The following is a 22,103-nucleotide window of genomic DNA, read 5'->3' on the forward strand; positions in this document are numbered from 1 at the left end:
GGGGTGATAGAGGTGGGGAGGCCGGGGTGGGGGGAGGGAGTAGGCCCCTCCAGGGGAGAGGTGGGGAGGCTGGGGTGGGGGTTGGGCGGGAAGCTGGAGGGGTTGGGGGGAGTGGCACGGGGAGGTTGGGGTGATAGAGGTGGGGAGGGAGTAGGCCCCTTAGGGAAGAGGTGGGGAGGCTGTGGGGGTTGGGAGAGTGGCGCGGGGGGGTGATGGGGTGGGGAGGCCATGGTGGCGGGGGGGGGTTAGCAGCTGTTCCAGTTTGTGAATAGTGGAGACCCGTTTTACAGGGCGTGGGTGTTGTTAGGGTGCCGGGGGGGGTGGATGGGGGGGACTGGGGCGCCTCTGCTGGGTGAGGCCTGTGTGTGTCTGCTGGGGTTGGTGTATATGGGGAGACTCATGGCCTGGCCTGGGGTGTGGGTTGCTGTGACTGCACTTCTCCTCTGGGGAGGAGGGGGAGCATTTTGAGGGAGGGTGGCTGTGCTGGGTGTGAATTGAGAGACCCCAGAGGCTTGGGGGTGGGGGGGATTCTAGTAGTTCCTTTAGAGTTTCACAAAAAGAAAAGGAGGACTTGTGGCACCTTAGAGACTAACACATTTGTTTGAGCATAAGCTTTCGTGAGCTACGGCTCACTTCATTGGATGCATCAAATTTTGTGTTGCTCACGAAAGCTTATGCTCTAATAAATTTGTTAGTCTCTAAGGTGCCACAAGTCCTCCTTTTCTTTTTGCGAATACAGACTAACACGGCTGCTACTCTGAAACCTGTCTTCTGAGTTTCAGTTGCAGTGACTGCTCTATAGTGGGGGTGCATGCGTGGGGTGACTCCACTGGCAGTCCCAGTGAGTGGTTTCAGAGTAGCCTGTTACTCAGTATCTACAAAAAGAAAAGGAGGACTTGTGGCACCTTAGAGACTAATTCTGCAAGGTGGTGGGTGACGGATGTTACTGCAAAATATTGATATTGGGGTGGCGGGGGGGGATTGTGCGTGTAACTAAAATGAGGGTTAGGTACTTATACCCTGTCCAACTTTGGAAGTTGACTACGGTGCCCTTTAAACTCAGAGAGGAATGTGGGTGCAACCTCTTACAGCTAGTTCCCCCATGTTACACCCATACCTGCTGCCATCTTCTAACACCCCACTGGGATTTCAGTGAATCTTCCCCAGGCTTTGCCCATTAGGGCTCAGCAATGAAACTATCGAAAGACCTCTCTGCCTCATCATTTACTTAGGTTTGATTGTTTAAACACCCCTGCTCTCCTCTTCCCTCCCACCTCCAAAAAGAAAAGATAATTGAGTGTTGTGAGTGTGGGGCTGCTGGGGAACTGCAGCTTGCTCACAGGGGTGCTTGGGTCTAGACAAGTTGGCTGAGAGAGATTGTGAATGTCTAATTGAAATGTACACAGCGGAGTCCTTCACAGGCTTAAAACACTATCCTTTATAATTAATCCCTACCCAGGGAGTCGCTTTCTCTCTTTTTATTCCCCTTCTCATCATATTGAGTGAATTGGAGCAGCTCTGAGGTCCTAGGAAAAGGGGGGGATTAAGGGGGAGGTTTGCCAGCCATGCATGTGAGACTGCAAAAAATATAGGCTAGGTCAGGGGTGGGGAACCTTTTTTCTATCGGGGCACTGATCCACATAAAAAAATCAGTCACAGGCCACACACAGCCCCACAGGGGTGCGCAGAGGCTCGGGGCTTCCCCTAGGCTCCAGGTTGGGGCCAGATATTAGGGTTTCAGGGTGTGGGACAGGGCTTCTAGGCTCTGACGGGGAGTTTGGGTGCGGGATGGGGTGAGGGCTTTGGCTGGTGGGTGCAGGCTCTGGGGGTGGGGCTGCGGGTGAGGGCTTTGGGGTGTAGGAGGGGGCTCTGAGCTGGGGCCAAGGAGTTTAGAGTGCGGGAGCAAGCTCAGGGCTGGGGTAGGGGATTGGGGTGTGGGAGGAGGTTTGGGGTGCAAGCTCAGGGAGGGAGTGTGTGGGGGGGGGGCTCGGGGCTGGGGCAGCCGGTTGGGTGGGGATGCATGGTGTGTGAGGGAGGGTGTTCTGACTTAGGGCACGGAGTTTGGGGGCTGGGGGGACTCAGAACTTCTGGCCCATGCCACGGAAAGCTGCCAGCTAAAATGAAGCAGTGGGCTGGATCTGGCCCATGGGCCGTAGGTTCCCCACCCCTGGGCTAGGTATTGGAGGATGGGGAAGTAGAATGGTTTCTCCAATTAATAAACATTTGATCACTGTGTAGGAGTAACTGAGCAAAGAACTTGCTCCAGTAAATTAGGGGCTTTGCATACACACAATGTTTCAGTAGAATTATGGCTAAAAATATGAGAAGATTTTTTGGGTATCTTATGTCAAATTATATATCATGAAACCATGATTTTGGTAACTCTGCAGCAATAGGGTTGAAGTATTAAACTAGCAAAGCAGCTCTCCAACACCACTTTCTACAAGCCATTACCCTCTGATCCCACTGAGAGTTACCAAAAGAAACTACACCATTTGCTCAAGAAACTCCCTGAAAAAGCACAAGAACAAATCCGCACAGACACACCCCTAGAACCCCGACCTGGGGTATTCTATCTGCTACCCAAGATCCATAAACCTGGAAATCCTGGACGCCCCATCATCTCGGGCATTGGCACCCTGACAGCAGGATTGTCTGGCTATGTAGACTCCCTCCTCAGGCCCTACGCTACCAGCACTCCCAGCTATCTTCGAGACACCACTGACTTCCTAAGGAAACTACAATCCATTGGTGATCTTCCTAAAAACACCATCCTAGCCACTATGGATGCAGAAGCCTCTACACCAACACTCCACACAAAGATGGACTACAAGCCGTCAGGAACAGTATCCCCGATAATGTCACGGCTAACCTGGTGGCTGAACTTTGTGACTTTGTCCTCACCCATAACTATTTCACATTTGGGGACAATGTATACCTTCAAATCAGCGGCACTGCGATGGGTACCCGCATGGCCCCACAGTATGTCAGCATTTTTATGGCTGACTTAGAACAACGCTTCCTCAGCTCTCGTTCCCTAATGCCCCTCCTCTACTTGCGCTACATTGATGACATCTTCATCATTTGGACCCATGGAAAAGAAGCTCTTGAGGAATTCCACCATGATTTCAACAATTTCCATCCCACCATCAACCTCAGCCTGGACCAGTCCACACAAGAGATCCACTTCCTGGACACTACGGTGCTAATAAGCGATGGTCACATAAACACCACCCTATACCGGAAACCTACTGACCGCTATTTCTACCTACGTGCCTCTAGCTTTCATCCAGATCACACCACACGATCCATTGTCTACAGCCAAGCTCTACGATACAACCGCATTTGCTCCAACCTCTCAGACAGAGACAAACACCTACAAGATCTCTATCATGCATTCCTACAACTACAATACCCACCTGCTGAAGTGAAGAAACAGATTGACAGAGCCAGAAGAGTACCCAGAAGTCACCTACTACAGGACAGGCCCAAGAAAGAAAATAACAGAACGCCACTAGCCATCACCTTCAGCCCCCAACTAAAACCTCTCCAACGCATCATCAAGGATCTACAACCTATCCTGAAGGACGACCCATCGCTCTCACAGATCTTGGAGACAGGCCAGTCCTTGCTTACAGACAGCCCCCGAATCTGAAGCAAATACTCACCAGCAACCACACACCACACAACAGAACCACTAACCCAGGAACCTATCCTTGCAACAAAACCCGTTGCCAACTTTGCCCACATATCTATTCAGGGGACACCATCATAGGGCCTAATCACATCAGCCACACTATCAGAGGCTCATTCACCTGCGCATCTACCAATGTGATATATGCCATCATGTGCCAGCAATGCCCCTCTGCCATGTACATTGGCCAAACTGGACAGTCTCTACGTAAAAGAATGAATGGACACACATCAGACATCAAGAATTATAACATTCAGAAACCACTGGGGGAACACTTCAATCTCTCCGGTCACTCGATTACAGACCTGAGGGTGGCTATCCTTCAACAAAAAAGCTTCAAAAACAGACTCCAAGGAGAGACTGCAGAATTGGAATTAATTTGCCAACTGGATACAATTAACTTAGGCTTGAATAGAGACTGGGAATGGATGAGTCATTACACAAAGTAAAACTATTTCCCCATGTTATTTCTCCCCCCCCACCCCACCCCCACTGTTCCTCAGATGTTCTTGTTAACTGCTGGAAATAGACTACCTTGCTTGTCACCATGAAAGGTTTTCCTCCTCCCCCCTCCCCCCCCCCCGCTGCTGTGATGGCTCATCTTAAGTGATTGCTCTGCGTGTGTATATCAATCTCCCCTCTGTATTTTCCACCAAATGCATCCGATGAATTGAGCTGTGGCTCCCGAAAGCTTATGCTCAAATACATTTGTTAGTCTCTAAGGTGCCACAAGTACTCCTTTTCTTGTTGGAAAAAGTATGCCAAACATTGGAACAGCTGATGGTAAATTGTAATGCCAGCTTTATAAAAAACATGCTCATGAGGCCTGTGTTAAAAATCAAAATCAGTTTAAATCACCAAATCCTTTAAAATAGCCTTGTTAATTTAGGTTTTAAAGCTGTTTTATTGGTTGGATGTTCCCTTTCAGTCTAATTTTGAAAATGGCCCTTTATAGTGAAGTGTACTAGTGCCCAAACCAAATGTTAAACTTGTGTTGAATCAAAATGTGTTAACTCCTGGGAGTTTTTGAAACGTTACATTTAGTCAATTCACTGTTTCTACGTGCTCAATGCTAAAGGTAGGTTTGATTACCTGGAGCACTGCCCTGTCCTGTGACATGGCCAAAATGATCCAGTTAAGATAGGCTCAGGAAATTTATGTTTTAAACCTATTCTACTATTCTAGCAATTTCTGGCCACTTCTTTAACTTTCTTTATATAAGTCAAGCTTAAAAGAACAAAGAAATAACAGCTGATGTTGAGTGCAAAGTAAGAAACACTACATATTGTCATTAGAAGTATTCAACCATGAGATGTCACAAAAATATTTAACTATACTTTCCACTAAGAACATGAAACAACACACTTAATTTTCATTTTATATAAAAATAACCACAAATTCAGTAACAATTTCAGCATTTTGCATAAACTTCTGACAAAATCTCCCTTAATCAAAGAACAGGCTCACATAACCAAGTTATTGAATGTTGTTGCTATGGTCCTAAGTTAGATGTTGTTGAGTTTTTTTTATTTTTTTAAATTTTTTTATTTAAGTACTAGCATGGTCCGAACTTCCCCTTTCTAATTACTAGACTTGAAGCAGGACCTGTCTTGTGTCCATGGAAGTACCCTTCTAAATTTATCAGGTAGAAACTGTAGAACATCTCATCTGGTATAATACTTGTTTTAAGAAAGTCTTGGCTAAAGGCCTCATGGTTGGAGAAGTTCTGTGGGGTCTGTGTTGGGGGGGAAAATACTTGCCACACTTTGTTCTGGCCTCTGAATTTTGGGCAGTCAACTTTTGGAACAAGTGTGTAGAGATTATATTTACACCCCTCATTCTCAATGGAAAATTGTTTTGCCAGTTGGAGCAGTTGGAGCGTTCTAAGTTTTTCTGGCTGAATACTTGTAATTCATTCTGGTTGGTTCAGGATGAACAAAAGCACCTGTTTATATAATATCGGGGTAGCAGTATCTGTATCCACAAAAACAAGGAGTCCGGTGGCATAATAATTGGTACTCCTGTTTACTGGCAACGTTTGATTGAAATGGTGAATGCAGTAGAGGACCACAGGCTGAAATAATTCCCACTACCCGAGACTTTTGCAGTAGTGTCTAGCAAAGGAGTTCTTGCCTGTGGCTGAAAGACAGTTATGACAATCCAGAGTTGTAGACTTTGAAAGGTGTTACGTTGTTGGGAATGCCTAGACCAAGATGCAGTTGATGTGGCCCAGGAATAGCATGCCTTTTAAATATACAGCAGTGCTGGGTAAAATGTTTTTAAGCTTCCCTAATATGTTGAATACTGATCTCAATAATTCAACCAGGTTAAGTTATGTTTAACTTATATTTTACGAGTCTATTGAAGTAAATCTCTTTCCAAGCTGAGAGAAATGCCAAAAATGTCACTCTTCTTCCAACAGTGTCTAGTTAACATTGCCTGAATTCTCCTGTGCTAGCACTCTTCGGGGAATGCCTGTTTAAGAAATCTTTTTTTTTTTTTTTTTTTTTTTTTAAGTTGTGGAAGCTATTTTAAAAACAACTTTTGGACAAATTTTGTGTTCATGTTAATTTTAACAGTAAAATATAACTAGCATGTACACATCAAAAAGCCCTGTTCATAGCAGATATCTGATGATGATGAAAGTTTCAGCCTCTCAAATTTTAGCATTACGGAATCTGCTTGGAGGCTGGGATCTAACAAAGAAGGAATCCTGGACATGAAGCAGGTTCCATTGAAGCTGCAATGGGAGGAGGAAGGGGGAAAAGCTATAATGGGGATGGTGGTGTTGCATGTGGGGCTTCACTAAGTCAGCATTCTTAGTGCTCCATCAAGAATGATACACTGGTCTTGGAGGGTGATAGGAAGAAGTGACTACCCTAGCAGAGAAGATAAGGGAGACTTTGAGGGGTGGGGAGTAAGGCAGCAGGCTCACAGTGAACGATGTGGGTAAAAACCTGTCAGTCAGGAGCACAGAGCCTAGGTAAAATCTGACAAATCTGAAATGCTTTTTCTGCTGATGTAATCACAAACATATATATGCGGGAAATCCCAAAACTTAACTCTGGTACTTTTCTGTGGTCCTACTTGTAGTGATAATGTCAAATTTGTGAATCAGATAATGTTACTAAACCAAATAGTCTTTTGGGTGGTTGAAACTTTACAAGTGGATTTATATGCAAGTTTGAGACTGAAAGGCATATTGGTCCCATCAGTTTCTAATCTCTTCAGTACTTCAGAAGTTTTGCTAAAGACTGTTTAAAAGCAGTTAATGAAGTGGGAAGGCCACAGCGCTTAAAAGCACAATCCTGCCCTAACTCAAGTCAGTGGCAGTTTTGCCATTGAAATCGACAGGAGTGGCATCTAGCCCTAAACACTTGATTTTTGTGGCAGATAGGACTTTGCATTTGCTCAATATTCAAGAATAAAGTGAGTAATAAATGTAATTTTCCCCAAAATAATCTGCTTTACTTGTCTAAATTTTAGACTTGCCCTTCCTTTTAAAAGATCACCTTGTGAGCAGATCTACAACTACAAGCACTGCAGTGACACAGATCACCACTGTAGTGTAGACCTGGGGTAGGCAATCTATGGCATGCGTGCCAAAGGTGGCACACGAGCTGATTTACCGTGGCACTCACACTGCCTGGGTCCTGGCCATTGGTCCCGGGGGCTCCGCTGCTGGCCTGGAGTACTGGCTGCCGGCCCCCTGCCAGCTGGGGTTTCGTCCACCAGTCCCCCTCACCCCGGGTCCCGGCCACCTGTCTTGGGGCTCTGCTGCTGGCCTGGGGTCCTGGCTGCTGGCCCAGGGCTCTACAGCTGCCCCCAGCTGTGGCCCACTGGCCCCAGCCTGGGGCACTGAGAGGTGCAGGCAGGGGCAAGAGGGGGTACAGTTCAGCACCCCCACCTTAAAAATTGTTCCAGTGCCACTGTACTGGGATATTTTTTCAAGTCCTGATTTGCTGCTTACATCACTCTCAAGCCACGTGGAACAGCACACTGCGTTTGATGTTGAGATTAGAATGTACATGCAAGAACTGGAATCAGAATTTTCTGACAGATTTCAAGATTTCCAGCGATTTGGCCAATGCTTTCTTTTTCTAATTAAACCTGAAAAGTTCGATGAAAGCAACTTGGATTTGTCTGTATTTCAGTGGATTGGTGTTGAAGATTTCGAAATGCAGCTCATTCAATTAAAAAAAAAGCTCAGATTTGTGGGCATCAAAGTTTGGAGATCTGCAGAGTGCACTTGAAGTTATGAAGAGAGATCATGGGGCCTCTATTCTGACCTGCTGGACATCCCTGCCAGTGAAATTTAACTGTTTGAAGAAAATTGCGTTTGCAATGCTTTCAGCATTTGAATCCACATACCTGTGTGAACAGGTATTTTTCACACATGAAATCTGTCCTCTGTCCCTCTCGGAGCCAGTTAACAAATGATCACTGAGAAGCCTGTGTGCAGCTTGAAGTATCCAAATACATGCCAGACATTGGAAAACTCAGCAAGGAAAAGCAAGGGCAAGGATCACACTAAATTTATAAGATCTTCATTTTAATTTAATTTTAAATGAAGCTTCTTAAACATTTAAAAAACCTTATTTACTTTACATGCGATAGTTTAGTTATATATTATAGCCTTATAGAAGGAGACCTTCTAAAAACGTTAAAATGTATTACTGGCATGCAAAACTTTAAATTAGAGGGAATAAATGAAGATTTGGCACACCACTTCTGAAAGGTTGCCGACTTCTGGTGTAGACACTTAACGACAGAAGGTGTTAGCTAAATTGATCTAAATTTTAGGTTTCGCCCAAGCCTAAGGTTTGGAAGTATCCCTGTTCTTCCATTCATCTACTGTAACTTGTCATTAGCTCTTTCCTAAACGTTGTCATCAGCTGCCAATGCCATAGTATGCGTTATGCTTGCTAGCGTGGAAGGGCACGCTTCTTGACTCAACAACCAAGTTGTGGTGTTATGACATAGAAGTAAATACTGCAGTTCTGCTACTTTTATTTCCTATGGTGTGGTAGAAAAATCAAGTATTTTCTTTCCAGTCCAATAAATCTTCAAAGGGAAAAGTTGGCAATTTTAAACCAAAAGGGAATATAATGTGGCAAGCTGAAACTGAAGCTGTGCTTCTGAATAGAGCCTCTTATAGAATCTTAGAATCATAAACTTTAAGGTCAGAAGGGACCATTATGATTGTCTAGTCTGACCTCCTGCACAATGCAGGCCACAGAATCTCACCCACCCACTCCTGTAACAAACCTCTAACCTATGTCTGAGCTATTGGAAGTCCTCAAATCGTGTTTTAAAGACTTTGGTGCAGCGAATCCTCCAGCAAGTGACTCGTGCCCCACACTGCAGAGGAAGGCGAAAAACCCCCAGGGCCTCTTGCCAATCTGCCCTGGAGGAAAATACCTTCCCGACCCCATATATGCCATTAGCTAAACCCTAAGCATGTGGGCAAAACTCACCAGCCAGACACCCAGGAAAGAATTCTGTAGTAACTCAGATCCCACCCCCTCTGGCATCCCATCACAGGCCATTGGGCATATCTACTGCTAATAGTTGATCAGTTAATTGCCACAATTAGGCTATCCCATCATATCATCCTTTCCATAAACTTATCAAGCTTAGTCTTAAAGCCAGATAGGTCTTTTGCCCCCATTGCTTCCCTTGGAAGGCTGTTCCAGAACTTCACTCCTCTGATGGTTAGAACCTTCATCTAATTTAGTCTAAATTTCCTGATGGCCAGTTTATATCCATTTGTTCTTGTGTCCACATTGGTACTGAGCTTAGATAATTCTTGGTTTCAGAGTAGCAGCCGTGTTAGTCTGTATTCGCAAAAAGAAAAGGAGTACTTGTGGCACCTTAGAGACTAACAAATTTATTAGAGCATAAGCTTTCGTGAGCTACAGCATCCGATGAAGTGAGCTGTAGCTCACGAAAGCTTATGCTCTAATAAATTTGTTAGTCTCTAAGGTGCCACAAGTACTCCTTTTCTTTTTAGATAATTCTTCTCGCTCTGTGGTATTTATCCCTCTGATGTATTTATATAGAGCAATCATATCTCCTCTCGGCCTTCTTTTGGTTAGGCTAAACAAGCCAAGCTCTTTGAGTCTCCTTCCATAAGACAGGTTTTCCATTCCTCAGATCATCCTAGTAGCCCTTCTCTGTATCTGTTCCAGTTTGAATTCATCCTTCTTAAACATGGGAGACCAGAGCCACACACAATATTCCAGATGAGGTCTCACCAGTGCCTTGTATAATGGTACTACCAGCTCCTTATCTCTACTGGAAATACCTTGCCTGATGCATCCCAAGGCTGCATTAGCTTTTTTCACAGCCGTATCACACTGGCGACTCATAATCATCCTGTGATCAACCAATACTCAAAGGTCCTTCTCCTCGTCTGTTACTTCCAAGTGATGTGTCCCCAGTTTATAACAAAAATTCTTGTTGTTAATCCCTAAATGCATGACCTTGCACTTTTCACTATTACATTTCATCCTATTACTGTTACTCCAGTTTACAAGGTCATCCAGATCTTCCTGTATGATATCCCGGTCCTTCTCTGTATTGGCAATACCTCTCAGCTTCATGTCATCCGCAAACTTTATTAGCACAATCCCACTTTTTGTGCCAAGGTCAGTAATAAAAAGATTAAATAAGATTGGTCCGAAAATCGATCCCTGAGGAATTCCACAAGTAACCTCCTTCCAGCCTGGCAGTTCACCTTTCAGTGTGACCTGTTGTTGTCTCCCCTTTAACCAGTTCCTTATCCACTTTTCAATTTTCATATTGATCCCCATCTTTTCCAATTTAGCTGCTAATTCCCCATGTGGAACCGTATCAAATGCCTTACTGAAATCAAGGTAAAATAGATCCACTGCGTTTTCTTTATCTAAGGTTTCAGAGTAGCAGCCGTGTTAGTCTGTATTCGCAAAAAGAAAAGGAGTACTTGTGGCACCTTAGAGACTAACAAATTTATTAGAGCATAAGCTTTCGTGCATCCGATGAAGTGAGCTGTAGCTCACGAAAGCTTATGCTCTAATAAATTTGTTAGTCTCTAAGGTGCCACAAGTACTCCTTTTCTTCTTTATCTAAAAAATCTGTTACCTTCTCAAAGAAGGAGATCAGGTTGGTTTGACACCATCTACCTTTTGTAAAACCATATTGTACTTTGTCCCAATTACCATTGACCTCAATGTCCTTAACTACTTTCTCCTTCAAAATTTTTTCCAAGACCTTGCATGCTACAGATGTCAAACAAACAGGTCTGTCGTTACCCAGATCACATTTTCCCCCCTCTTAAAAATAGGAACTATGTTAGTGAGTCTCCAGTCATATGGTATAACCCCTGGGTTTACAGATGCATTAAAATTTTTTGCTAATGGGCTTGCAATTTCATGTGCCAGTTCCTTTAATCTTCTCGGATGAAGATTATCTGGGCCCCCCGATTTAGTCCCATTAAGCTGTTCAAGTTTGGCATCTACCTTGGATGTGGTAATATCTGCATCCATATCCTCGTTCCCATTTGTCGTCCTACCATTATCCCTAAGCTCCTCATAAAAGACTGAGGCAAAGTAATTGTTTAGATATTCGGCTATGCGTAGATTATCCTTAACCTCCACGCCATCCTCCAGTGTTTAGCGGTCCCACTTCTTTCTTTTCTTCTTATTTATATGGCTATAGAACCTTTTACTATCACTTTTAATTTCCTTTGCAAGGTCCAACTCTACATGGCTTTTGGCCTTTCTCACTTTATCTGTACATGTCCTGACCTCAATAAGGTAGCTTTTCTTGCTGATCCCTCCCATCTTCCACTCCTTGTAGTCTGTCTGCTTTTTCTTAATCACCTCTCTAAATTGCTTGCTCATCCAGCTTGGTCTACAACTCCTGCCTATGAATTTTTTCCCCTTTCTTGGGATGCAGGCTTCTGATAGTTTCTGCAACTTTGACTTGAAGTAATTTCAGGCCTCCTCTGCCTTTAGTTCCACAAGTTCTTCAGTCCAGTCCAATCCACTTCCCTAACTAATTTCTTTAATTTTTTAAAGTTAGTCCTTTTGAAATCAGAAACCCTAGTCACAAATCTATTTTTATTTATCCTTCCATTTAGTTTGAACTGAATTAGCTCATGATCGCTTGAACCAAGGTTGTCCCCCTACAACCATTTCTTCTATGAGATACTCACTACTCACCAAAATTAAATCTAAAATGGCATCCCCTCTTGTTGGTTCAGCAACTACTTGGTGAAGGAATCCATCAGTTATCGCATCCAGGAAAATCTGAGCCCTATTATTATTACTAACACTTGTCCTCCAGTCTATATCTGGGAAGTTAGTCTCCCATGATCACACAATTCCCATTAGTATTTACTTCATTAAAAGCATTAAGGAGGTCTCTATCCATATCCAGATCAGATCCTAGCAGTCTATAGCACACCCCAAGCACTATCCCAGGGGAGGATCTAGTAGCTCTCTTCCCCCAAAGTGATTTTTACTCAGATAGACTGTCTTATCCATTCTATCAGTTCTTATTTCTTTACAGTCTACCTCATTATTGATATACAGTGCTACTCCACCACCTGTGCCTTTATTTCTATCTTTCCTAAACAGCACATACCCTTCATGTAGTCCAGTCATGAGTACTATTCCACCATGTTTCTGTTATCCCCATAATATCTGATTTCACTTCCTGTACCAGTAGCTCTAGTTCCTCCATTTTATCTAGGCTCCTCGCATTAGTGTACAAACATCTTAATTTTTGCTGTTTGGCCTCACTCACATTCTTTACCCAATTAGGCACAGACATTCTACCGCCAGTATCGCCTGTTAGACTGGTATGTACACTATCCTTCCTTCTTATGTCCATTCTCCTACCCACAGCTGTATCTTTTCTTACATAGTTTTCTTCACTCACAATGTTAAACTCGGGCATGGAGATTACCTGGACATCTCCCCCAGATTCCTAATTTAAAGCTCTCTTGATCAGTTGTGCCATCCTCCATCCTGGAAGTCTATTTCCCTCCTTACTCAGGTGAAGTCCATCCCGAGAGAATAGTCCTCTGTCCCTGAATGCTTCCCAGTGGCCACACATCCCAAAGCCCTCCTTATAGCACAAGTGCCTTAGCCATCTGTTGAGCATCATAATCTTGTCACAACTTTGTTGCCCTTCTCTAGGAACAGGCAGAATCCCACTAAAGATCACCTGAGCCTTGATTTCCTTATGCGACCAATCTAATGCAATGCTAATTTTTAAAAAAAGACTTCAGAGGCTATCTTGGCAATTACAGGCTAAGAAGCCTAACTTCGTTACCAGGTAAATTGATTGAAACTATAGTAGAGAACAAAATTATCAGACCCCTAGATGAACACGATGCTCTGAGGAAGAGTCAACATGGTATTTGCAAAGAGAAATCATGCCTCACCAATCTGTTAGAATTCTTTGAGGGTATCAACAAGCTTGTGGACAAGGATTGTCTAGTGGATATAGTGTACCTGGACTTTCAGAAAGCCTTTGACAGGCTAAAGATTAATCTTTAAGACTAAAGGTTCTTAAGCAAAGTAAGCAGTCATGGGATGAGGGAAGGTCCACTCATGGATCAGTAACAGATTAAAAAGATAGTAATCCAAGGGGACGAAATAAATGGTCAGTTTAAACAATGGAGAGAGTTAAATAGCGGAGTCCTCCAAAGAGCTGGACAGGGACCTGTGCTATTCAACAATAATCTTGAGAAGTGGGTAAACAGGTGGCAAACTTTGCAAGTGACACAAAATTACTTAAGATAGATCCAAAGCTGACTGCAGAGAGTTACAAAGGGATTTTACTAAACTGGATGACAAAATGGCCAATAAAATTAAATGTTGATATATGCAAAGTAATGCATATTGGAAAACATAATCCCAACTATATATACAAAATAATACCTAAACTGGCGGTTACCACGCAAGAAAGAGATCTTGGAGTCGTTGTGGATAGTTCTCTGAAAACATCTGTTCAATATGTAACAGCAGTCAAAAAAGATAAGGTTAGAAACCATTAGAAAAGGGATACATAAAACAGAAAATATCACCATGCCACTGTATAAATCCATGGTACGCTTACACGTTGAGTACTGTTTGCAGTTCTGGTCATCTCTCATCTCAGAAAAGATACTAGAATTGGAAAAGGTACAGAGAAGGGCAATTAAAATGATTGAGTATGGAACAGCTTCTATAGAGGAGAGATTAAAAAGACTGGGAATCTTCAGTTTAGAAAAGAGGGGACTAAGGAGGGAGATGATAGAGGTTTATTCAGTCACAAACAGGATGGAGAAAGTGAATAAGAAAGTTATTGATCCCTTCACATAACACAAGAACCAGGGGTCACCAATGAATTTAATATGGAGCAGATTTAAAGTACAGAAGTATTACTTCACACATCTGTGGAACTCGTGAAGGCCAAAATTATAAATGAGTTAAAAAAAAAAATTAGATGGGTTCATGGAGGATAGGTCTATCAATGGCTATTAGCCAAGATAGTCAAGGATGGAAACCCCTGTCCTGGGTGATCCATAACCTGTGACTGCCGGAAGCTGGAGGACAGGGCATGGATCGCTCCGTAATTGCCCTGTTTTGTTTGATTCCCTCTGAAGCATCTGGCACTGGCCACTGTCAGTGGAAGACAGGATACTGGGCTAGATGGACCATTGGTCTGACCCAGTGTGGCCACTCTTATGTTCTTATCTAAGTGGATCACTACAACTAAGTCTGCAACATACCTTCTAGTTTCAATTATTTAATTTCATTTTCTAGTACCAGCAGGAGCCACTAGGCCTTGAGTTACCTAAATTCTGAATCTTTAGGTAATATAAATTCATATGGGTTGGCAGACTAGTCATTAGTTTTAAGCCATATGTTGTTTTGACTTTACTGCTTTGGGATTTAACCTCAGTGCTTTTTTTGCCTCTGTCTTCACGAACGATTTTTATCTGCCCTGGTGTGGCAGTTTGTTTCCCCTCTAAAGACTAGTTACATTTCTCCTTTAATTGCTACTGCACAAATAGTTGGGGAAGCTGTGAAGTATAAGGGCCTGTACTTTGCTTCTTGATACTCAGTGGATTACTCTGTAAACATAGTAACTTCAAAATTCTGTACTGTCAGAATAAACCATTTAGTAGTATGTATCCGCAAAAAGAACAGGCACTGAATTTAGCCGTATGGAGTAGAAATCTATCAACATCATGAAAAAACTCGTACCCCACTGTATTTTCCACTGAATGCATCCGATGAAGTGAGCTGTAGCTCATGAGAGCTTATGCTCAAATAAATTTTAGTCTCTGAGGTGCCACAAGTACTCCCTTTTCTTTTTGCGAATACAGACTAACACAGCTGCTACTCTGAAAGGAATACTTGTGGCACCTTTTTTGTTTCATAATTTGTCATGCATTCCTCCAAATTAAGATCTGTGGGCAAGAGGAGACGTCCTTTTGAGAAGTCAAACTGGTATTTTTCTGTAAAGCACATTTTGCTTGTCTTTGGAAATTGTTTGCATCCAGTTTTGTAGCCACAGTTTGAGTTCTTAGGCTAGAGAAGGGTAAAATCCAGTTCTTTGGTTTTCTAATCCTCTTCAGTATTCTGTGGCATTTCTTAATATAAATATATTGTATTCTATAAGTCTTCTTTAAAGGAATGCTAAGACTGCATGAAATGCCAGGTGTGCTCACAACTAATTTTGTTCAGATACATTACAGAGTGGCCTTATAGAATTGATCATTATATCCGAAGTACTGGGGACTCTCAGCTATTTTATAACCATAATGTTTACACCCTCTCTAATAATTTTTTTTGTATACCTACCCTAACTTATTAAACTATCCATGTGGATTTTTTTTTAAATTGTATTTTATATTCTCCTCCTTTCAATGATCACACCTTTCCTTGGATGGAGTTCAGAGCATGGGCAATTAACTATCAAGCTAACTTTACTAAAGACTTTTGGGGGCTGTGTGTTAACAGAACACAGAAATGTTCAATGAATATTTCTGTTCGTTATTTGGGAAAAAGTCCAGGTGATGACGCTTTCTTTTCCAGTAGTAATTCATGAGGATGTTAAAGAGCTGCTACTAAAGTTAGATATTTATAAATCTGCAGGTCCAGATAAATTTTATCCAGGAGTTGAGAAGAGCTGGCGGAAGAGCTTGCTGGCACATTACTGTTGATTTTGCTAAGGTGGAAATCTTGGGAATGTAGACCAGTGCTTTGAAAAATGTACCAGACCTACCTGTGAGAGGTCTAAACTATCTGTCAGATATGTTCAGGGTCTAGCAGTGAGAAATCCAATTGCATTTCTCTGTTTTCTTCTGTCCTGCTATGCTAATCCCCCAAAAACTTTCAGGTATTGGGAAGGCAAATAGAATCTTGACAGGAATCTTTATCTCGTGTATCAGCTTTTGGCTAGCAGGTGTCTGAAATATCAAATCTGCCCCTGGTTCTTTCGCTGAAATAGAAATCTTACACCCGCTGTAGTCTTGACTACCAGGCAAATAGACCTCTGTTCTACCCCATTTCCTGGGTTCTGATGGTTTTTGAGCCTTTTCTCTCTCAAATAACTCCAGTGCTTGCCTGTACTGCTCAGAGCTTTCTCCAGTCAGCAGCAGGGTGAAGATGATGTGACTCGTGTGGCTTCATTCCTGCCCATAGGGTTTTTGAAAATGAGGATTGAAATTTAAGTGTTAATCTCCCCTTGATACTGCTTGAGAAATCTGTGGACAGCAAGATCACTGCAGCTGCCTCTCTGCAAACTATGAGGGGAGAAATGCATTAGTTTAAATTTTGTACACCTGCAAAAGCATACAAACAGAAGTCTAGAAGCTTTTGAAAGGAAATGATTTGGGTTAGTGTCCCCCCCCCCCCATATGCTTATCAGGGGCAGAATCCTATTTGCTACTGGCAAATGGACTTTAAAGTCCTGGTATTGTCTCAGTATTAGTGGTATGAGAGCATGACAGAAACATCAAAACTAACCAATAAAACTAGTGAACCACATTGGGTTAATCGAACTTTTGTTCTGTGTCTCACTAAATTGCCCTGTCTGTAATGCAAGTTGCTATTCTGCTCCTGGTCCAGAGGTATAGTATAAATTGAGGATAAATAAAACCGTGCGTCCCATGTAAAAGGCCGTACTGTAAAGTCGGCTCATGTCAACCAAGATGGTTTTTGATATTTCTACTAAAAATTGGAGCTAGGTATCCCCTTATCAGTGAAGTTGTCTTAGGCTGTCTTCATGAGAAATGCTGCAGCTGCTCCTCTCTACTGCTTGTTACAGTGATGAGAGGGGTTCTCCCATTTTTTGTAGTTAACTCACCTCCCCAAGAGGCGGTAGTTAGGTTGTCTGACGAATTCTTCCATTGACCTAACGTTGTCTACCCTAGAGGTAAGGTTGGCTTAACTGTGTCTCTCAGAAGCATAGATTTTTTGCACACCCTTGAGTGATGTAGCTGGGTTGACTTAACTTTTTAGTGTAGACCTGGCCTTACATTAATACACTGATTATTTTAGTGAATACTGAGATGTTGGTCCTTTGTCTCTTAGTAGTATTGGAGGAGGGTGTAGGGGAATAAAACTGTTATATTGGTCAGTTTACCACTTCAGGCTATGTCAGTTTTTCTTGATCTAGCAGTGATGGCATGGGCTGACTTTGAACACACACTATATAGCAATCATCAGAGTGCAAATATCCCTTTCAAAGGCTAGACTGCAATGCTTGAGAACCAAAAAGTGGACGCTAGTCCACTAGTTTGTGTTCAAAGTGAAATACAAAAAAAGTATAAGATGCTTTGGTTTAAATGTTTTGTAAGCAACCTGTAGAACTTATAAGATGGGTAAGAACTTTGTATATGTTTTGATGAATCCACTAATACTGTACTTAACAATCCATTTGAACTGGAAGCTGCTGCTTCAGTCGTCATCTTAGCTTGTGCACAATGTGCCTCAGGTAGTACGTGAGCAGGATTCACCACCAAATTTGGTTCGCTGGTTGATCATTCTGCAAGTCCCCTCCCAATGGAGCTAACCTGCAGGACCTAGGTTCCCCAGGACTGGGTTCCTCCAGCCCTAGAATTGGATGAACATGCACGTGCGCATGCGTGCACACACACTAACAGAGCAAGTCTAAGCGGACTGGGTCAAACCTGGAGTTGCAGCTAGCAAGAGATGTTAAGCATAACAAGAAGGGTTTTTACAGGTATGTTAGCAACAAGAAGAAAGTCAAGGAAAGTGTGGGCCCCTTACTGAATGAGGGAGGCAACCTAGTGACAGAGGATGTGAAAAAAGCTAATGTACTCAATGCTTTTTTTTGCCTCTGTCTTCACGAACAAGGTCAGCTCCCAGACTACTGCAGTGGGCAGCACAGCATGGGGAGGAGGTGACCAGCCCTCTGTGGAGAAAGATGTGGTTCGGGACTCTTTAGAAAAGCTGGACGAGCACAAGTCCACGGGGCCAGATGCGCTGCGTCCGAGAGTGCTAAAGGAGTTGGCAGATGTGATTGCAGAGCCATTGGCCATTATCTTTGAAAACTCATGGCGATCGGGGGAAGTCCCAGACCACTGGAAAAAGGTTAATATAGTGCCCATCTTTTTAAAAAAAAGGAAGGAGGATGATCCAGGAAACTACAGGCCAGTCAGCCTCACTTCAGTCCCTGGAAAAATCGTGGAGCAGGTCCTCAAGGAATCAGTTCTGAAGCGCTTAGAGGAGAGGAAAGTGATCAGGAACAGTCAGCATGGACTCACCAAGGGCAAGTCATGCCTGACTAATCTAATTGCCTTCTATGACAAGATAAGTGGCTCTGTGGATGAGGGGAAAGCAGTGGACACGCTGTTCCTTGACTTTAGCAAAGCTTTTGACACGGTCTTCCACAGTATTCTTGCCAGCAAGTTAAAGTAGTATGAGCTGGATGAATGGACTATAAGGTGAATAGAAAGTTGGCTAGATCGTCGAGCTCAACAGGTAGTTATCAATGGCTCCATGTCTAGTTGGCAGCCGGAATCAAGCAGAGTGCCCCAAGGGCAGTCCTGGGGCCGGTTTTGTTCAATATATTCATTAATGATCTAGAGAATGGCGTGGATTGCACCCTCAGCAAGTCTGCAGATTACACTAAACTGGGAGGAGTGGTAGATACGCTGGAGGGTAGAGATAGGATACAGAGGGACCAAGACAAATTAGAGGATTGGGCCAAAAGAAATCTGATGAGATTCAACAAGGACAAGTGCCGAGTCTTGCACTTAGGACGGAAGAATCCCATGCACCGCTACAGACTAGGGACCGAATGGCTAGGCAGCAGTTCTGCAGAAAAGGACCTAGGGGTTACAGTGGACAAAAAGCTGGATGAGAGTCAACAGTGTGCCCTTGTTGCCACCTTATAGTCCATTCATCCAGCCCATACTTCTTAAACTTACTGGCAAGAATACTGTGGGAGACCGTGTCAAAAGCTTTGCTAAAGTCAAGGAACAGCATGTCCACTGCTTTCCCCTCATCCACAGAGCCAGTTATCTTGTCATAGAAGGCAATTAGATTAGTCAGGCATGACTTGCCCTTGGTGAATCCATGCTGACTGTTCCTGATCACTTTCCTCTCCTCTAAGTGCTTCAGAACTGATTCCTTGAGGATGTGCTTCATGATTTTTCCAGGGACTGAAGTGAGGCTGACTGGCCTGTAGTTCCCCGGATCCTCCTCATTCCCTTTTTAAAAGATGGGCACAACATTAGCCTATTTCCGGTGGTCCGGGACCTCCCCCGATCACGATGAGTTTTCAAAGATAATGGCCAATGGCTCTGCCATCACATCCACCAACTCCTTTAGTGCTCTCGGACGCAGTGCATCTGGCCCCGTGGACTTGTGCTCGTCCAGCTTTTCTAAATAGTCCCAAACCACTTCTTTCTCCACAGAGGGCTGGTCACCACCTCCTGCACTGGGCAGCACAGTGTGGGGAGAAGTCTGGGAGCTGACCTGGTTCGTGAAGCCAGAGGCAAAAAAAGCATTGAGTACATTAGCTTTTTCCACATCCTCTGTCACTAGGTTGCCGCCTTCATTCAGTAAGGGGCCCACGCTTTCCTTGACTTTCTTCTTGTTGCTAACATACCTGAAGAAACCCTTCTTGTTGCTCTTAACATCTCTTGCTAGCTGCAACTCCAGGTGTGATTTGACCTTCCTGATTTCACTCCTGCATGCCCGAGCAATATTTTTATACTCTTCCCTGGTCATTTGTCCAATCTTCCACTTCTTTTCGTTTTTGTTTTTTAAGATCAGCAAGGATTACACTGTTAAGCCAAGCTGGTCGCCTCCCATATTTAGTATTCTTTCTACACATTGGGATGGTTTGTCCCTGCAACCTCAATAAGGATTCTTTAAAATACAGCCAGCTCTCCTGGACTCCTTTTCCCCCTCATGTTGTTCTCCCAGGGGATACTGCCCATCAGTTCCCTGAGGGAGTCAGTCTGCTTTTCTGAAGTCTATGGTCCGTATTCTGCTGCTCTCCTTTCTTCCTTGTGTCAGGATCCTGAACTCAGCCATCTCATGGTCGCTGCTCCCAGGTTCCCATCCAGTTTTGCTTATGTGCCACAGGTTTAACACGTCCCTATCCCACTTTCACGTCACAATTCTACTGGTAGAAACCCACTTGATGAGCAAACCCCACAGTATTTTTGGGCGCCACAGGGATCTTTAGCTTGGGTAAAAGAAGCATTGCTGCAGAGTAAATGGGGGAAGCTAAAAACACAAAAGAGTAAAGTTCGGAGAGAGTGAGAAGCAACCAGCCTAACCATAAAAGTTATTTATTGAATGATGGTGATAACTACACAGGGAGGGCTAAACCAACATAACATACTTTATTAAAGGTTAATACCTAATGTAGAAAGGAAAACCGAGAGAGAGGGAGGAGTGGGATCTCGCTCACTCCATGAGGCTTGAACTGGTTGGAATTCCCAGGTGATGGTGGTAGCTCAAGAGCCCCCAGCACCATCGGTCAGGAGATGGAGTCCCAGTGAAACTGATGCGTAGTTTGGATCTAAGCTTCAGAACGCTTACTTGGGCATAGATAGGGGTTTTTGTAGAGAAAATACAATGGTTCAAGGGAGAACACTAGATTTGTTTTTGGGTAAACTGATGACTCAAGGGTTATCTTTAGGCTAGACAATAGGAGCTGATCACTCTTGGCTATGGGTGGTGATTTCTTCCAGGGAGCTCACAGTGCAGCTAGGCTGCGTCAGTATTTTAGATATCAATCAAGAATTTATTACTAGAATTGGTCTGTTAATTGCTGTGCTAGGTGTGTGCAGGCCTAAGTTCATTAACATAGGGAGCAGAGATTCCCATGATGCAGTGTGTTCCTGTTTTTCTGGTCCCAGAGTTCAGTGCGGTTCTCTGTTCATTCTTTATGCTAATCCCTGTCCCATCTTTCATGCAGATAAGGCTAGGGGAATTGTCTCTGTTCTTCATTCTCTGTGCTAATGGAGATGTCTTAATCTTGTCACCCTTGTCAGGAGGGCTCTAGGTGTGTCTCCCAACGCCCTTCACTGTTCTCTGCAAGTTTTTTTTCTCTGATGGGTTTTGGTTTAAACAGAGGCTGTGGAGCTAATGTGGAGAATCCTTTGCTTACTCTATAATGAAGTCACTAGACCATTAGAGCTGAGGAAAAGCCAGCCATGCACTAAATATAAGATTCGTTGCAATTACAGTGGTAAGTGGCTGAGACGCTTCTTTCAAAAGCGTCAAAATCCAGTTTCTCAAGATGTTTAAATTTGCTGATTGGAAGAATTCCCATGCTATTACTTCATCCCCAGTTGAGGACTTGAAGGATTCAAGGGCTATTACATGCTATAGGTTCTACCTTAATCAGTGGTATGTGTGAGGGGAACCCTGTCAGTCTGCATGACTCTTCTGTCTAATCATAAGAGCCATCAGCTGTGGAAGAGGCCAGTAGCTACCTTGCTACACTCCCTTTTAAACTTCCCTAGTTGAATGAAATCGGTTATCTATGAAATAACTTGTGTAAGGCCTGCCCTATGCCTAAAATTTAGGTTGACACAGCTACCGCGTTCATGGATGTGAAAGTCACCCCACCCCCCCCAAAACTGAAGCTATAGTCAGCTAACCCCCAGTGTAGATGTGGCTAGGTTGACGGAAGAATTCTTCAGTTGACCTGGCTATCACTGCTCGGTGAGGTAAATTACCTGTAGTGATGGAAAAGCCCCTTCCTTCGCTGTAGGAAGTGCCTATGCTGTGGTGCTACAGTGGTAGGGTTGTGCTGCTGTAGCACCTGTAATGTCGACATTGCCTAAGCATTAAAAGGATGGAACTGAGCAGTGGAGAAACGCTTCCCAGTCCTCAGAGTTGATAGCTGTATTTGACTGCTAGGTTGGGTGGAGTCA

The 22,103-nt window shown here is 43.5% G+C and overlaps 1 protein-coding gene across 2 annotated transcripts in view; it reads left to right on the forward strand.

Moving 5' to 3' along the window:
• Positions 1–22,103, forward strand: part of RAD23B (RAD23 homolog B, nucleotide excision repair protein) — a 58,536-nt gene that overhangs the window by 709 nt on the left and 35,724 nt on the right. The gene's annotated exons all lie outside the window — the stretch shown is intronic.

Source organism: Dermochelys coriacea, chromosome 5 (assembly GCF_009764565.3).
Source record: "Dermochelys coriacea isolate rDerCor1 chromosome 5, rDerCor1.pri.v4, whole genome shotgun sequence".
In the NCBI taxonomy this organism is placed as follows: Eukaryota; Metazoa; Chordata; order Testudines; family Dermochelyidae; genus Dermochelys; species Dermochelys coriacea.